Below are 14,395 nucleotides of genomic sequence, written 5' to 3'. Positions count from 1 at the left end.
AGAAAACAAATATGGCCAAACCACAATCGCTCGATACTACGTCTACTACGATGATGATGATATGGATGTCGACTACTGCCAGCAATACTGAAGCGGATCATCATGATCTTTTTTTTCTGTTTCAGAACAAGACATATGTCGATGGAAGCAATGGTAGTTAAGGCCGCAACCCTAACAGCCTCGACACTTCCTAAGTTATGCCTGAAGCCGTTTAGGTTATTTAGTAGGAATGTACTACTTCAAAAGCAGTGCAATATGACCGGGGTAAAGCTGTAGAGGTATTGGTTAATGCAGTGACGATATGGTGTCGCCATTTTTTGCGGTGATCGCGTGATCATTAAGATGCTGTGGTTATATTGGCCGAATTTTATATGATATATACATGCACCAAAAGTGTAAAATCACATTCTTCACGATGGCCTGTGTGAATCTCTTAGAATATTCGTCAACTAACCATATCGTTGGCATAGCAGTATGCAAATAAGTCCAAGCCCCAATTCAAATCGGATAGGTAGTTGAAAAACTAAGCAGCCTATTTGCGCTTAACTGCACATACTCTTTATTTCTTTGCTGATCTTTCCTTAATTTAAAATCAAAGCGACCCCCCTTAAAGCCACTGGGGCTGTCACAAATCGAGCAAAGTTTTTCTTTTCTGTCAATTGTAAACTTTTTATCACATTTATCATCTTCCAACTTGTCAGGTCTTTTTTTCACCTTTGAAAAACATCTCTTGCCCATCACAAGAAACAACTGCTGTAAATATTCGTCATGTTGCCAGGGGCAACCCACCAACTTCTTTATGCATATAACCCGACAAAGCGAACAGGCTTCTTCACTTGAAATTTGACTGAACCAGACTGGTCGTTTATTGCCAGCAAAACCACTTTTCTGCAATTTACCCGTCCCAGTTTTATTAGGAAAGCCCAAAGAAATGCTTCCGATAATAGCTTCAAGCATTTTCCGGTCTAGTGTGTAAGGGCGCTTTCAGCCTCATGTGTACTCATATAGTGGGGCAGATTAGTGTGAAATATCAGCACAATGTTGCATTTCATGATACAAGCATGAAACTTTGCATGAATTCTAAGGGGGGGTCAACTTTGTAGGAACACAATGTTAGCCACTCTAAAATCCAAGATGGCGGCCATATAGCGGCCATTTTCCAAACTACATAAATATAATTTATAACTCAAAACCCGATACATATTGCTGATGTAAGTTACCATAGTGTTAGTTCCTATGATTTTTCACGCGGACTCCGACTTTGATGGTTTTTGAAGACGTACTTTTACGCACTTTTTCATTTTTGGCTTCCAGAAAGTGGCCTTTTTCCAAAAAGATGGCCATCCGAAAAGTTGTATATTATGCCAATTGCGCCTATTTTTCCGTACTTGCACCACAGTACACAGTCAGCAGTCACTTGTACCTCTTTGTTTCGCTCATGGGCTTGCTTCCGATATTAGTTTGGTGATATGCTGTTACAAGCAAGTGCTCCGAGCCACGCAAGGCACCTTGATATTGCCTATTGGTGAGGTATCTCACTACTGCATATCCTGGGGTTTCTACCGCGATTATACAATTAGGTAGCATTTTCGTCAAAACAATCGGGCTTTAGCCCTCCCTACATTCTGTCTCAATGTCGACGAGCCGTTTAATTTATAGTTGTGGCGTCGCCTGTTTTTCATATGGTTCTGTGGGAGTGCAAGCAAGGAAGAACAGTCCCTCGTGCCTTCGGGTTAAAAGGGCGGTATATTTTGCTACATAACTAAGTCGGAAAAGGGCACGAGAGACTATCAACAGTCTAGCACCATGGCCAATTGAAAATCATACCATGAGTGAGACCCTGATAAGGAACTTTATTTTCATGTCATACATTTGATTTCGAACTCATACTTACCACACCAAATTGTGAGTGAACTAAAATATCGTCCCCAAACATGACGTTTTGAGGGCCTTCCTGTTGAGTTGCAAATTGCCTTAACTATCCTGGTGCCTCGTTGGCCTTAAAATAGATACCTTTCATGAACGAGCTGAAGCTGAAGTAAAGAACGCCTTGCAATCGCATAAATAAATCAACATCAGCTTCCCGGTACATGTCGGAGGAAGGCCTACAAGTAAACATTACTTAAGGATGCGGGATAAGAAACAGACCAATTCAAAGTAAGAATTCTCTGACAAATACTACGATGGCTACCCCAATAAACTATATACTGTTGGAAAGCCTGGATATGTGGCAACTCAGCTATGCATATTTTGTTGTTATTGTTTACATAAGGATCACGTGACAGGAAATTTAAAAAGTCTATCCAAAATCAGTTTTCCCAATGTTCTGTGGCTACGATGCAGTATTTTCGGTCGAAATTTATCTGATGAAAAGATGTTGGTATATGCTTGAAAGGTGTGTCTGGGATTTTGGATGCGGGCCTCCGATCAATATTTATAACAGAATATCTTTTTTTCGGGGTGTCAAAATTCTCGTCTAAAATCATTAACTATCAATAACTTTAAACGAAAATAGATAGGAGAAATCGCAGACACACTTTTTGAGAATGCTGCAACGGCTATCTCTGGTGCAAATTTCAACCGAAAATACTGCATCGTAGCCACAGAACATTGGGAAAACTGATTTTTAAAGGTCATTTAAATTTCCTGTCACGTGATCCTTATGTAAACAATGACAACAAAATGTGCATAGCTGAGTTGCCACATATCCAGGCTTTCCAACAGTATATAGTTTATTGAGGTAGCCATCGTAGTATTTGTCAGAGAATTCTTACTTTGAATGGTCTGTTTGTTATCCTGCATCCTTAAAAAGATTAATAGGCATTATATTTTTAGGCAGCAAATCTAATTTTCTTCACAATAAATAGTTAGCCTCCGCTTACTTTCCTGTACATGGTAGTGTTTAAAGACGTCAGCAGTAATTACACGAATGAAGGCTTCTTTAAATGTCTACAAAAACAAGTGAGGAGTTTCTTCAAGGGTGCAATAACGCGTTTTATTACTGTATAAATTGGTAAAATTACGCTTGGATAAACATTTATTGCTGATTACGAAATTTAAGGTACTCAACTGTACCATTCGATAACTTCTCAAACTTATTCCTATCCATCAGCTGCAGGCATCGACCCGTTCCGTTTAATGTTGAAGAAAGTGGCTGATGAACTGCGATCAGGCGAATTTGCTACAATAAAGAAGTTACTCACCGGTAAACAAATTACCAAGCAAGAATCCGAAAACATTGCATGTGCCTTTGACTTGTTTAATATTCTGGAAGAGAAAGGCCTCATCAAGACAGAGGATACCACACTACTTGAAAGACTACTAACTGAAGTAGGAAGAGTTCCACTTGCCGAGAAGGTCCGAAATTATAAGTTCAATTGACACACACACACACACACACACACACACACACATACATGAGATTTAGATCCCAATAGAATTAAATGGCATTGTTAATTACCTCGGAACGAATTAAGCTTATTTGTACCCCTGCTAGCATGCCATTCAAATTTGGATAAAACGGTTAAGGTGATCTATACAAGTATTGTGTTTAGCATTGTTCCTGAGCATTATATTCATCATCAATCTGTAATTTTCTCGATAACATCGAAAGTGTACATTCAGACATCGTGTATTAAGGGCACAGTTGCCGTAACTTGTGAGAATACTTTTCCCGTATTTGGTACCCTTGCGATCAATTCATATAAAGAATCATGATGAGCCAAGCAGAAACACATACTAATTCACCACAGTATGCGTACGTAGCCTGTGTGATATTTTTTGTCATAGAGAATGTTGTCAAAATGAAATCTGTCCGCACAAAAATTCCGTTATGTTAACAAACAAAATACAATGCAATCGACGCACTTATGGGTAAATATTTGAATTTAGTGTGTATTCAATAGATTCTAGTTTGGTTTTCGTTTTGATGGCAGCAAAATAAACGTGGTCAAAAGTTACAGCTGCTGTACAATACAATGTAAATGCGTCACACAATCTGACGTCGTGACATGTCGACAGTATGATTTGTGAAAAAAGCTTTCAGTGACGTGGAACTGATTAGTTAGGCTAATCGTCAGTCTTCATATGTCATCCATTTGTCCGTGTAGCTTCCATCGTCAATGCTTTCTTCCCTGACACCATTTGTCCGATTGCTTTACAGTTTGTTATGCAGATTCCCAGTAGTTCCTTGAGTTAGATTTGTTAAAATAAGAGTGAAATGTGGATGTAACTGCTTCCGGGGCTAGTTTTTATAAATTTTCGTTCGAATACCTTCAAGTCATCTTTTATAACTGCTCGTACGAAGAAGTCATGGAAAAATTTTGAAGACTACATCAAAGATGTTAACTATATGTACGATGAAGATAGAGCACTTGAAATTAAGAACCAACTACAAAAAGGAAGTGTTATGCAGAAGCTCAAAACACGTGACTGAAATGCGGTTATCACTCATACGAGGAGCCCCAATCCAAAAATGAAATTTGTACGGACAAAAATCAAAGACATACCGCGCACTGACTGAATGACCTATTCAATACAGTGACAGAAATGTACACATTTATCGAGAAATTTGATGGACTCAGGGCTAGACTAATTTTTGTGTGCGTCAGAGAAATGTTCACATTTATTCAAAACATTGGCGAAATAAGGTCTTAAACTTGTGTTTCTGGTCACCGATCCTACCTTAGTTTAAACCGACAACCCTAAAATGGTTTCGTCGCCTGAAAGAAAAGCATATGACACTAAGAACAATGCTTAAAGTCACAGAAAGTTGGGAAAATATCTCATTTTCTCCCTTTTTCGTTTAAAGCACTTAAATGTTTTCAGGAAATACTTCTTTAAGGTCTTATGTCAACTGAAAGGTTTCCCGCGCTGTCATCGAATATACAAACGGAAACATTTTATGCGAATTCATATCTTACTAGTATTTACCTTGAAGGTTATGTACTACGCAAATATTAATTCGTGGCGAATTTTATGGTCAGTGTTGTATATTAAGTGACTAGTTCTCTCGCTTCTGTGGCCCTCCAGAAGACAGAATTAGCATAGAGTATGTTATAGTATGAGTACTGTAATGTGTGTACTTATAAGAGTTTGTAGAGATGGGTACAAAGAGAATATTTGCCGTAGTTACAGTAACTATTTTTTTCGATTTTAACACAAATTAATATATTGTTGAAATTATTTCTTAGTACGATTAAGGATAATCCATAAAATTTGGAATGATTTGAAAGTATATTTTATATCTTTTTCAATTTTTGACGATTCCCTTTCTACTTTATCACTGTGAACATGTAATATACGTCAGCTACCATTTAGAGTTTTAACTGGTATTGCTAACATATGTGTTCCCACCGTAAAAGCCTGATAATACAAAACTGTGTTCGATTTTCATGTTCAGTAGGTATACTAAACCCATTATTAGTCATAGACTATACAGACTGTTAATTAATGACAAATTTTACGAACATTGGCGTCAATTTAGTAACTAGCTCTCTCGCTGTCTTAAAAAATACATATTGCCAGACTAAAGGCTTTAAGAGGTATTATTATTACGAGAGATAAATGTTTCCATTGCCCGAATTGGGACCAGTTTGTGTTATGAGGCAGCACACATTATTCTCATACGATAATCACTGAAACATGTTCGAACCTTTGCCCTCTAGAAATCTATGGTCAAACACAACAAACCAATAAGCACCTGCTTTATACGTTTGCCATCTCTCAATGTTCTTTAAATACTTAAGTAACAGGTTATTGTTACGTGCCGAACAACATAGTCGTTGTTTCTTACACCTGAAAAGTGTTACCAATGGTGCTAAAATAATTGATATATGTAGAGGTGAATACCTAACCATTTTCAAACTCTTGATGAACACAAAACCATTAGCATCTAACAACCTGTCCGCTGATACCTTAGTCCTGGCAAGCATCCGTACGTCACACGACAGGATAGTAATTAATGCGATTACTGTTGTAGGGATGGTTTCTATCGCGGGATTTTTTCTGGCACACATTAAAGCAGAATTAGTAGACAGTATGCTGTGAGAACTATAATTCGCTAACGTATTAGATTTTGTAAAAAGATAGAAAAGAGTAAAAAGGACAATATTTGCCGTAGTTACTGTAAGTTCTTTGACGTTAATACTTAAGTAGGTTTGAAATTATAGTTTTGGGGTTACTTTGTAATGTAAATAACTGAAGCCTCACACTTTGTGATGATTTCTCAAAATGTCATGTAATTACAATTCTGTGCAAAGGGTCAGTGGTGTTTAGCAAATCCCTAAGCACGTGCGGTCCAAAGTTATTCATAGAATTTAGGAAGTAGACTTTGAAGTCGATTTTAAGATTGATCAAACTTAATTTTGATGTGTTCATTTTTTTAGTTGATCATACAATCTAGAAGCTTGATAAACCCACCTTTCTGAAAATGTTACGCCATCCTGTCATGTCCTTTCAATTTCTTGACAGGTAAAAATGTTTTACATTATCAAAGTTAACATTTATATCTTTTTTATTTTACTTTGTAAAAGTCGATTATTGTGTGATTCTTCTTATGTGAAACCGTATTTCATTTAACGGCTATGTTAATCGAGTTGATAGTGTGATAGTATTATCCCTGTATGCTTTTAACGATCAAACACCAAATATTGTTCATCTTTATAAACAACCTTATCTGTGTAGACAATGTGTCAAATATACCATTATAGTAACTTTATCTGATGATAGCATACAAATATAAAGAATCCAACGTATTTGCCTATCTTACCTAAGAAAACTTCGTACCAGCAACTTTCATCACTCTATTCATTTTGTCAATAGTGTCGTGTTGATAATTGTATCTGCTTCTTTTTATTTTATATAATATCTAAGCGGGACTTAACATTGTGGTATATTTGAGTGTATCCAACATTACATATAGCTTTTTTCTGAATGTATAATAGTTCGTGTCACCAAAACAAGCAAACGGGGAATCATGGTAGACTAGCCATGTTCAGACATTGAAGATCTACATAACTTCAGAATTACAAAAGGTCGACATAGAAATGGTGACCACGTTGGTAATAGCTATTTACTCAGCTACATGTTGAAACAACACTAACAGTGCTAGTTTTAAATAAAGGTATTAAATCAGAAACATATAAATTCGAAATACTGTAAGACATAGTAAAGCAATATACAGGTTATGCTTATAATATTCATATTGTCTGGTCTTACACCGTATACACAAAACTGTATTTGTCGTAGTAATCTAGTGTTATTGGGTTAATACTGTGAAATAGTGTTATTGGTTTGATGTAGACATTAACGCTAAAAGTACGAGAGCTGCCATTTAAAAATGCTTACCGCCAAATTATTTAATTTTTTCTTTATAATAGGCAGAGGCAGACTATTGTTAAACTCTTCTAATGTGATACTGTAATTCTTTTTATGCTTCAGTTACCATGTAAAGCGTATTAGAGTGTATGTTTATATTATCTCTGTATGCTTTTAATGATCCGAACACCAAATTTTGTACATTAAATTTATACAATTACTTTGACTATGATAGCATACACATTCACAGAATCCGACATATTTGCCTTTGTTACTTTAGAAAACTCAGTAAGAGCTACCTTTTCCAGTCTCTTAATTGTGTTGAATGGTGTCATATTGTTAATTGTAATTACTTTTTATTTTTAACAATATCTAAAGGGGACTTGACATTGTAGAATATTGGAGTGCATCAAACATTACATGTAGACTTCTTTCTGAATTTATATTAGTTAGTGTTCACTTAACATAAGCAAAGGAGGGTCATGGTAAACTAGTAATGTTCAGGCACGGAGAACTATCACACTCCTAAGTTACAAAAGGTCGACATATACATGATGACCGCTTTAATAACCTTAGAGATTCGACCAAGCAAATAGACCGTTTCAGAATCGGAATGTTCTGCAAAGAATAGGTGTTTGACACTTTAAAAAGTATATTTTCGAAAAGCACTGATTAAGGGGAACCATGCACGTGTACTTTACACAAACATTATTTGAACAGTGGCAACTAGATGTGCATTTTGGTGAACCTTTACAAAAACGGTTTCTACCCTTTTGCAAAACGCGCGAACATTACAAACTGATATTTGTATAGCCATGGTATTAACCAAAAAAAACTGTGTCTGAGATTTCCCTCCGGGAATCCATTCATTTTTTTATCAGACGATGTTTGTTTTCCCCTTTGTTGAGGACGCCCCTAAAGCCTTCAATAGCCTATAAAAGAAAAACAAAAGTTATTAAAAATCCAATACATGGTTTTTCCAATGTTACAAAGACTTGCCTGTGCACAAATTTCAACAGAAAATCTTGTCCGAAAACTGAATTTTCGAAGGTTCATTGAAATGCGTGTCACGTGATTACTATACAAATAATGACTGCGAACTGTCGTTATCGGTTTTCCTTTATCGTGGCATTCAGAAAAATTATACTTGGTGATATCTTTGTGATATTTACTACTTTGTACTTTGATAGAATATTGAAATGTTGAAAATAGTGTATTTTCTAGGTCTCACCCTTAAATAAAATCAGACACGTTTAAATTTGAAATACTGCAAAAATACATTGTGAAGATATACGTAGGATTATGTTTGTTGCATTTAGTATCTAGTCTTTTACCGATTTCAAAAATTAATATGAGTGTTATTGGGTTGATATGGAAATTAACAATAAATTTGTGCTAGGTGTGTATATTGTGTTTAATTTTGCATCTTATTTTAATTCTGGTGTTTGGTGTACGGGTGGTATGTTTCTGTCACATACAGTACCATTTTACACGTCAGCTAACTTTATGCGTCACTATCAATTGATACTGATGAACTCGACTTTGCAACGCTTTATCATGTATGTATGTATGTATGTATGTATGTATGTGTGTATGTATGTATGTATGTATGTATGTATGTATGTATGTATGTATGTATGTATGTATGTACGTACGTACGTACGTACGTACGTACGTACGTACGTATGTATGTATGTATGTATGTATGTATGTATGTATGTATGTATGCATGTGTGCATGTACCAGTGTGTGTGTGTGTGTGTGTGTGTGTGTGTGTGTGTGTGTGTGTGTGTGTGTGTGTGTGTGTTAACACACCAGATGGAATAACTTCACCTTGTCACTAGGCTTATGTAGCTCATCAGAATAAGTTGCTCTGCTTTTTGAAAACGAATTGTTCTCGGGTAATCCCGAAAACCTTAACCTTAACATGCACTGTAGAACAAGTTTGAAATGCATTAAATAAAGACATACTAAAATTTTGTACTCAGTCTTTGATAGCCCTGGACTGATCAAAGATACAGAGATAGTGAGACGTCATGGAATGAGTCAAGCAGAGTATGACATGGTATTAAAAAGTCATCACCGATTCATAAGATCCTTTAAAGTGTCAAAACAGGGTTCGTACACTCTGAGCAACTCAAATTCCAGTAGTCTTCAGGAGTCGTTCAGCAATTTTCAAGCAGTACTTTGGGTAAAAGCTTATTTTCTACAAGTGTATTTGTAAGAACCATTGCAATCTACTCAAGGTTTCTTGAGTATTTCAGCAATTTCAAAGGATTATTTTTGATAAGAAATGCTATTTTAAATGGGTGTTTGCGCAAGAAACATAGCGGTCTACTCACAGGTTCCTGTGGGCTACAAGTTAGCCCATAGACCGTCTATAGACATGCGTAATACGGGTAAGGGATATTACGCAGATCTACACCCGATATATCGGCGGACTTGTAACCTTCAAGAAACTGAGTCTACTACATTTATTTTGCACTTTAAACTTGCTTTTATTTACCGATAAAAAAAGAAATAAACTCATCTTTTTTACCCCTGAATGTTGTAACTTACATATGCCCTAAGCTTATACCTTCTGTAATAGACGTAAGCAGCTTGGCAAAAAGAAAATAGCGTTACGTTTGTGAAGTTTAGATATTCATAAAAAGCCAGATCTCTTATTGAACAGACCTATGTGAAGCTAATTCATAGTATAAACCTTAGCGTATTTTAGGTCGCGAATAAAACAGATGATAAAACTGCTGCATATTATTACATAGCAGAACAGCCAGCTATATGGTCACAAATAGTGTACTTCTAGAGTATTTTCTTTGTTTATCCGCAAAAATGGCAAAATGCGAGTTCCATTCAACTAAATCTGGGTGAACTGTAGAAGATGTTTGGCAACAAACTTTGCATTAGTTTACGTGAATTTGCATTTCCTCTGAGCTGATAGCTGACATATGAAGAGAAGAAGAAGGTGGACGGAATAAAATACCCCTGGATAACTGTAAATCATTTCAGTGAATTTATATCCCTAAAAACTTCAATCAAGTTTTGATGCTCTTTATTTTGATATTTTACTTCCATTAGGGAGGCTGAACAAGGAACGGGGTAAATTTTGGTCGATTTTTCAAAAATCCCATCATAGCTTCTTTGAATGCGGCGCTATCGATGTACATTGCCAAAATTATGAAATTGTTACAAAATTTTCAGGAAATTTACCCTTAACAAAACCAAACCACATGCACGCGGCAGTTAGTTACCAAAACCTTGATATCATTCAGTATCTCTGTTCTGGAATCAGCAGTATTTTCTGTTAGTAACAAGCTGGAAAAGTTCGCCCGTGAAAACGAAACTTCCTAACAAGTAAAGTGGAACCTGGTTAACTTCCTTAATAGTAAAATAGAACTTGATTTTACAATAACCTTAGCAATGTAGGCTAGGGAGCGTTTTATATTGAAATATTACAAAGATATGTGAAATATTAATAAAAACCATTTTTGAAAAAGAATGCATTGAAGATAGCGTTTACAAAATATTCTCTTCGTTCTCTTAATCCTAAAAATTTTTAGCACGATCACGAATGTATTATCATAAAATCATTTTCCAGGACTTTCAAGGAGTAACTGATTTTCCAGGAGTTTCATGGACTTTCCTAGGAAGGTTTGAAATTCCAGAAGTTCAAGGAGTTTCCAGGAGCGTACGAACCCTGTAGAAAGTCTTGAAAGTTGTAATAAGCCATTCAAATCTACTAACAATGCAATTATTTACATGAATATTAATAAGGAGATGCATGTTTCGGCCTTCGGAACCTACTCAGAGAAATCCTCTGACCGTAAAATATTTTCACATTCAAAAGTATTTTCATGGCAATGTTTGATGTTTAACAATTTTCTGCTGGGTCCTTTCTACAACTAATGTTCAAAGGTACATGTTATTTAGTTAAATAGATTTAATTTTTTATGGGTTTTGCCAGTTTATTCTCGGCATAAATATCTGAAGATAAACATTTTGCAATTATTAAGATTGGATTTAAGGGTTCAATATAAGGGGCCGTTTCGTTAGATGTGATACATTGTTACGGAAAACGTTACAGTTCTTCACAGCGTCAGTAATTTCAATCAAGAAGTAATAAGGTTACATCTTTGATCTGCCGAACAGTTCTTTGCACGCGCCAAAACTGCCCATCCTCTTGGTCGTACCGGAGAGGTTGAAGAGGTTGCCAAAGCGATTGCATTCCTAGCATCCGATGAGTCATCTTTATTACAGCAATACAGATACTTATTGATGGAGGTATACATGCTGCATGTCCACGTTCACAAATGATATAAGTCAACCCTAGCTGAAGAACTAGTCTAAGCCATTTTAACGAAGTTGAACGAAGCATTTTATCAAATAGAACTATAGAAAAAGAATTGGTTCATTTTCTTCGTACTTTTGTCACCTGGGTAAATTGCTTAAAGATGCTGAGTAATCAATATTGTAAAATGATACACAAAATGTTGTCTGCCTGCCTTGGGACATTACCGTTAGGCCAGAAAGAAAAAATGAATTGTTCATCGGAATCGCCGCTTCTACTTTGGCCGATTTGGAATTTTTTTTTTGGATTTTGGCAATTCATACCTCCGCATTGCAAATATTTTAGTACTGCCGCTGGCGGCGCCCTTCACTTTGTCGGGTTTTTGCAGGCATGGGATTTTGAATGAAACTTCTGACGTGTCTGCACTGAGTTGACCGTCAATACGATATTGCGACCTCTGAATTTTGCAAATCATGGCCAAAACTAAGTGAATGTTTGGCAAAAATTTCTGTCTCGTCAAGTTTAGTACATCACTATCTTTGGCGAAAAAAAAAAAAAAATAAAAATTTTCGCTCGCCGCTCCTGAACCTTGGTCCAAAAATTCCGATGAACAATTATTTTTTTCTTTTTGGCCTTACTGCTGAAAAACAAGCTATTTGACTGGTCCAATTTGAATTTCACTGATGCACTAACACTCAAAATTTGGACACTTGAGTTTTGCTTTACAAACCATACGAATCAATGGAAAACGATGTGAAATCTCGCCGATTTTTACCATTTCCATGGAATTACAGGATGAATGTGGTAAGTACAGGACATGTTGTCACCAAAAACCCAATATTTCAATAGTCGGGCATTTATTTGGTGTGTTTTTTCTGGGCTTGAAAACACAGAGGTGGCATCTCAGTTGCTTCTCTTGTCTGATGTATATAGGGAGTGAATAGGTGAGCCAAACACTAAGCCTAACCCTAACCCTAACCCGAACCATTGGAGATACTTGTAAACAAACAAACAAACAAATAAATAAATAAATAAATAATAACACTTTTATGAAAAAATATATAACAGCTTTTCACTGTTTATTTTAGTAAAATAACAACAATAAACAAACAGACAAATATACATCAACACACTAACAAGGAGGTAGAGTTCCCTGTGGTGTGACCGCTTATCAAAACAACAACCCTAAAACAGTGTATCAATTTCAACTTCAGGATCACGATTGATCACGTACGCATATGTCGCAGTAGGTAAGACAGTGGCTACAGCTTGTTTCCCTCAATTCCTGTGACTTATGCGAAATATTTTAGAGTTTAAATCGCCATAAATTGACATCAACTAGCAGTTGAAACCCGGTAGAATGACGACGCCGATTTAACCCAGCAATCAAACTGAGCACGTCGTTGACACTGGCTAGAGAATCCGAGCATGATTTGGATTTTGCTGAGAAACATGTGTATCGTCGTGTTGAGTTGGTGTCATGGTTCTCTTTTCTGTGTCTGTGGGACAGCCCAGCGTAACTATGGTAATATTGCCCACTTCCATTTGAATCAAACTTACATCTTTTTGATCGTGATTTTGAAAGAAATAAGTGCGGCCTTTAGATGCTCTGGCCATTGAGGTAGGAACCGTGCTCTTGCCGACGGCCTCATGCGAGTACGAGTGTAACAAATGAGTCGCACAGTGAAGCATTAATGACGGCGGTGAAATTCGACGTGTGGTTTCGTTCAGTTGTTTTCAATTCATACTGCTCTAATTCAGATATACTTGATTTTAGGCGTCCCAAAAATAAAAGACGTAGTGTATATTATACAGAAGACAGATGTAAAGTGCGATGCGGAGTTCGACTTGGTGCCCACTTCTCTTGTACTTATGCCATAGCATCATATTACCATGAATGATTGCCGGGCGTTTGTCTCCGTATTTAGTTGTGTAAATTAAAAGGCGGAGACTGCCTGAAGATGCTGTATAAACTTCGAAATTTCGAAAATCGACGCCAGTATGTATGGTGCACGTTTTTGAATTTATAACCATGCATTTGGTTGATGTGTGATTGACAGCAGGATTCGTAACCGCATTTAGATGTATTAAAACATGACCAGTAAGGCTTATCATCTCCTTCCAGTCCATGATGTACACTCTCTATTCACGGTGCAACACTATGACTTTGAAATATTTTATCGTCCAGTTATTCCTATTTGTAGAAATTCGGGACCAAACTTTGTCATATATTGACACATTTTTCCGTCAAAAAGCCAATATCTCAAGAATTATTTCACAAAATTAGCACGCGAGGCTATTCATTTCACATCTGGTTTCCTAAAAGGCACAGTAGCTGTAACATTTGATGATTATTGCACTGTTTTTGTTCTTTTCAACAACTGCTATTTCTTGCTCTACTCACAAAGTATTGAGCTTTTTAACAAAGTGTGTATACTCGTTATAAAACGCCATATTATTGTTGACATTTGACTTTTCGTCCCGGACTAAATGTCAGTTGGCAGCAATAACATTATACTTGTAATGCATATAATGACTGTGGTGACAAGCTGAATACCTGGCATATCAACATAATTTGAGGAGTAGAGCAAGAAACTGTAGATGACACACAGAACAATAATAGTGAAAATATTATCAAAAGTTACTGAGTCAGCAGTGTTTCACATGATACAGTTGGTAAAAAAACACTTTTAACGATCAGATGGGACATTATTAATATGTCAATTTGTTGAAATATATTATCATCATTATTTGTATCATAATGCATTCACAAAACGTTAATGTTTTTAT

At 36.2% G+C, this 14,395-nt stretch overlaps 1 protein-coding gene and 1 long non-coding RNA gene across 2 annotated transcripts in view; both read left to right on the top strand.

Annotated features, from left to right (window-relative positions):
* The window catches only part of LOC139141862 (probable U3 small nucleolar RNA-associated protein 11), a 248,198-nt gene that overhangs the window by 70,886 nt on the left and 162,917 nt on the right, over positions 1-14,395 (top strand). The gene's annotated exons all lie outside the window — the stretch shown is intronic.
* Positions 107-7,543, top strand: LOC139141860 (uncharacterized). The gene is made up of 2 exons (XR_011554263.1): positions 107-153; positions 3,113-7,543. It is a non-coding gene; the product is annotated as an uncharacterized lncRNA (long non-coding RNA).

This window comes from Ptychodera flava, chromosome 10 (genome assembly GCF_041260155.1).
Source record: "Ptychodera flava strain L36383 chromosome 10, AS_Pfla_20210202, whole genome shotgun sequence".
Classification (NCBI taxonomy): Eukaryota; Metazoa; Hemichordata; class Enteropneusta; family Ptychoderidae; genus Ptychodera; species Ptychodera flava.
This window is presented reverse-complemented; position numbering and strand designations above follow the sequence as displayed.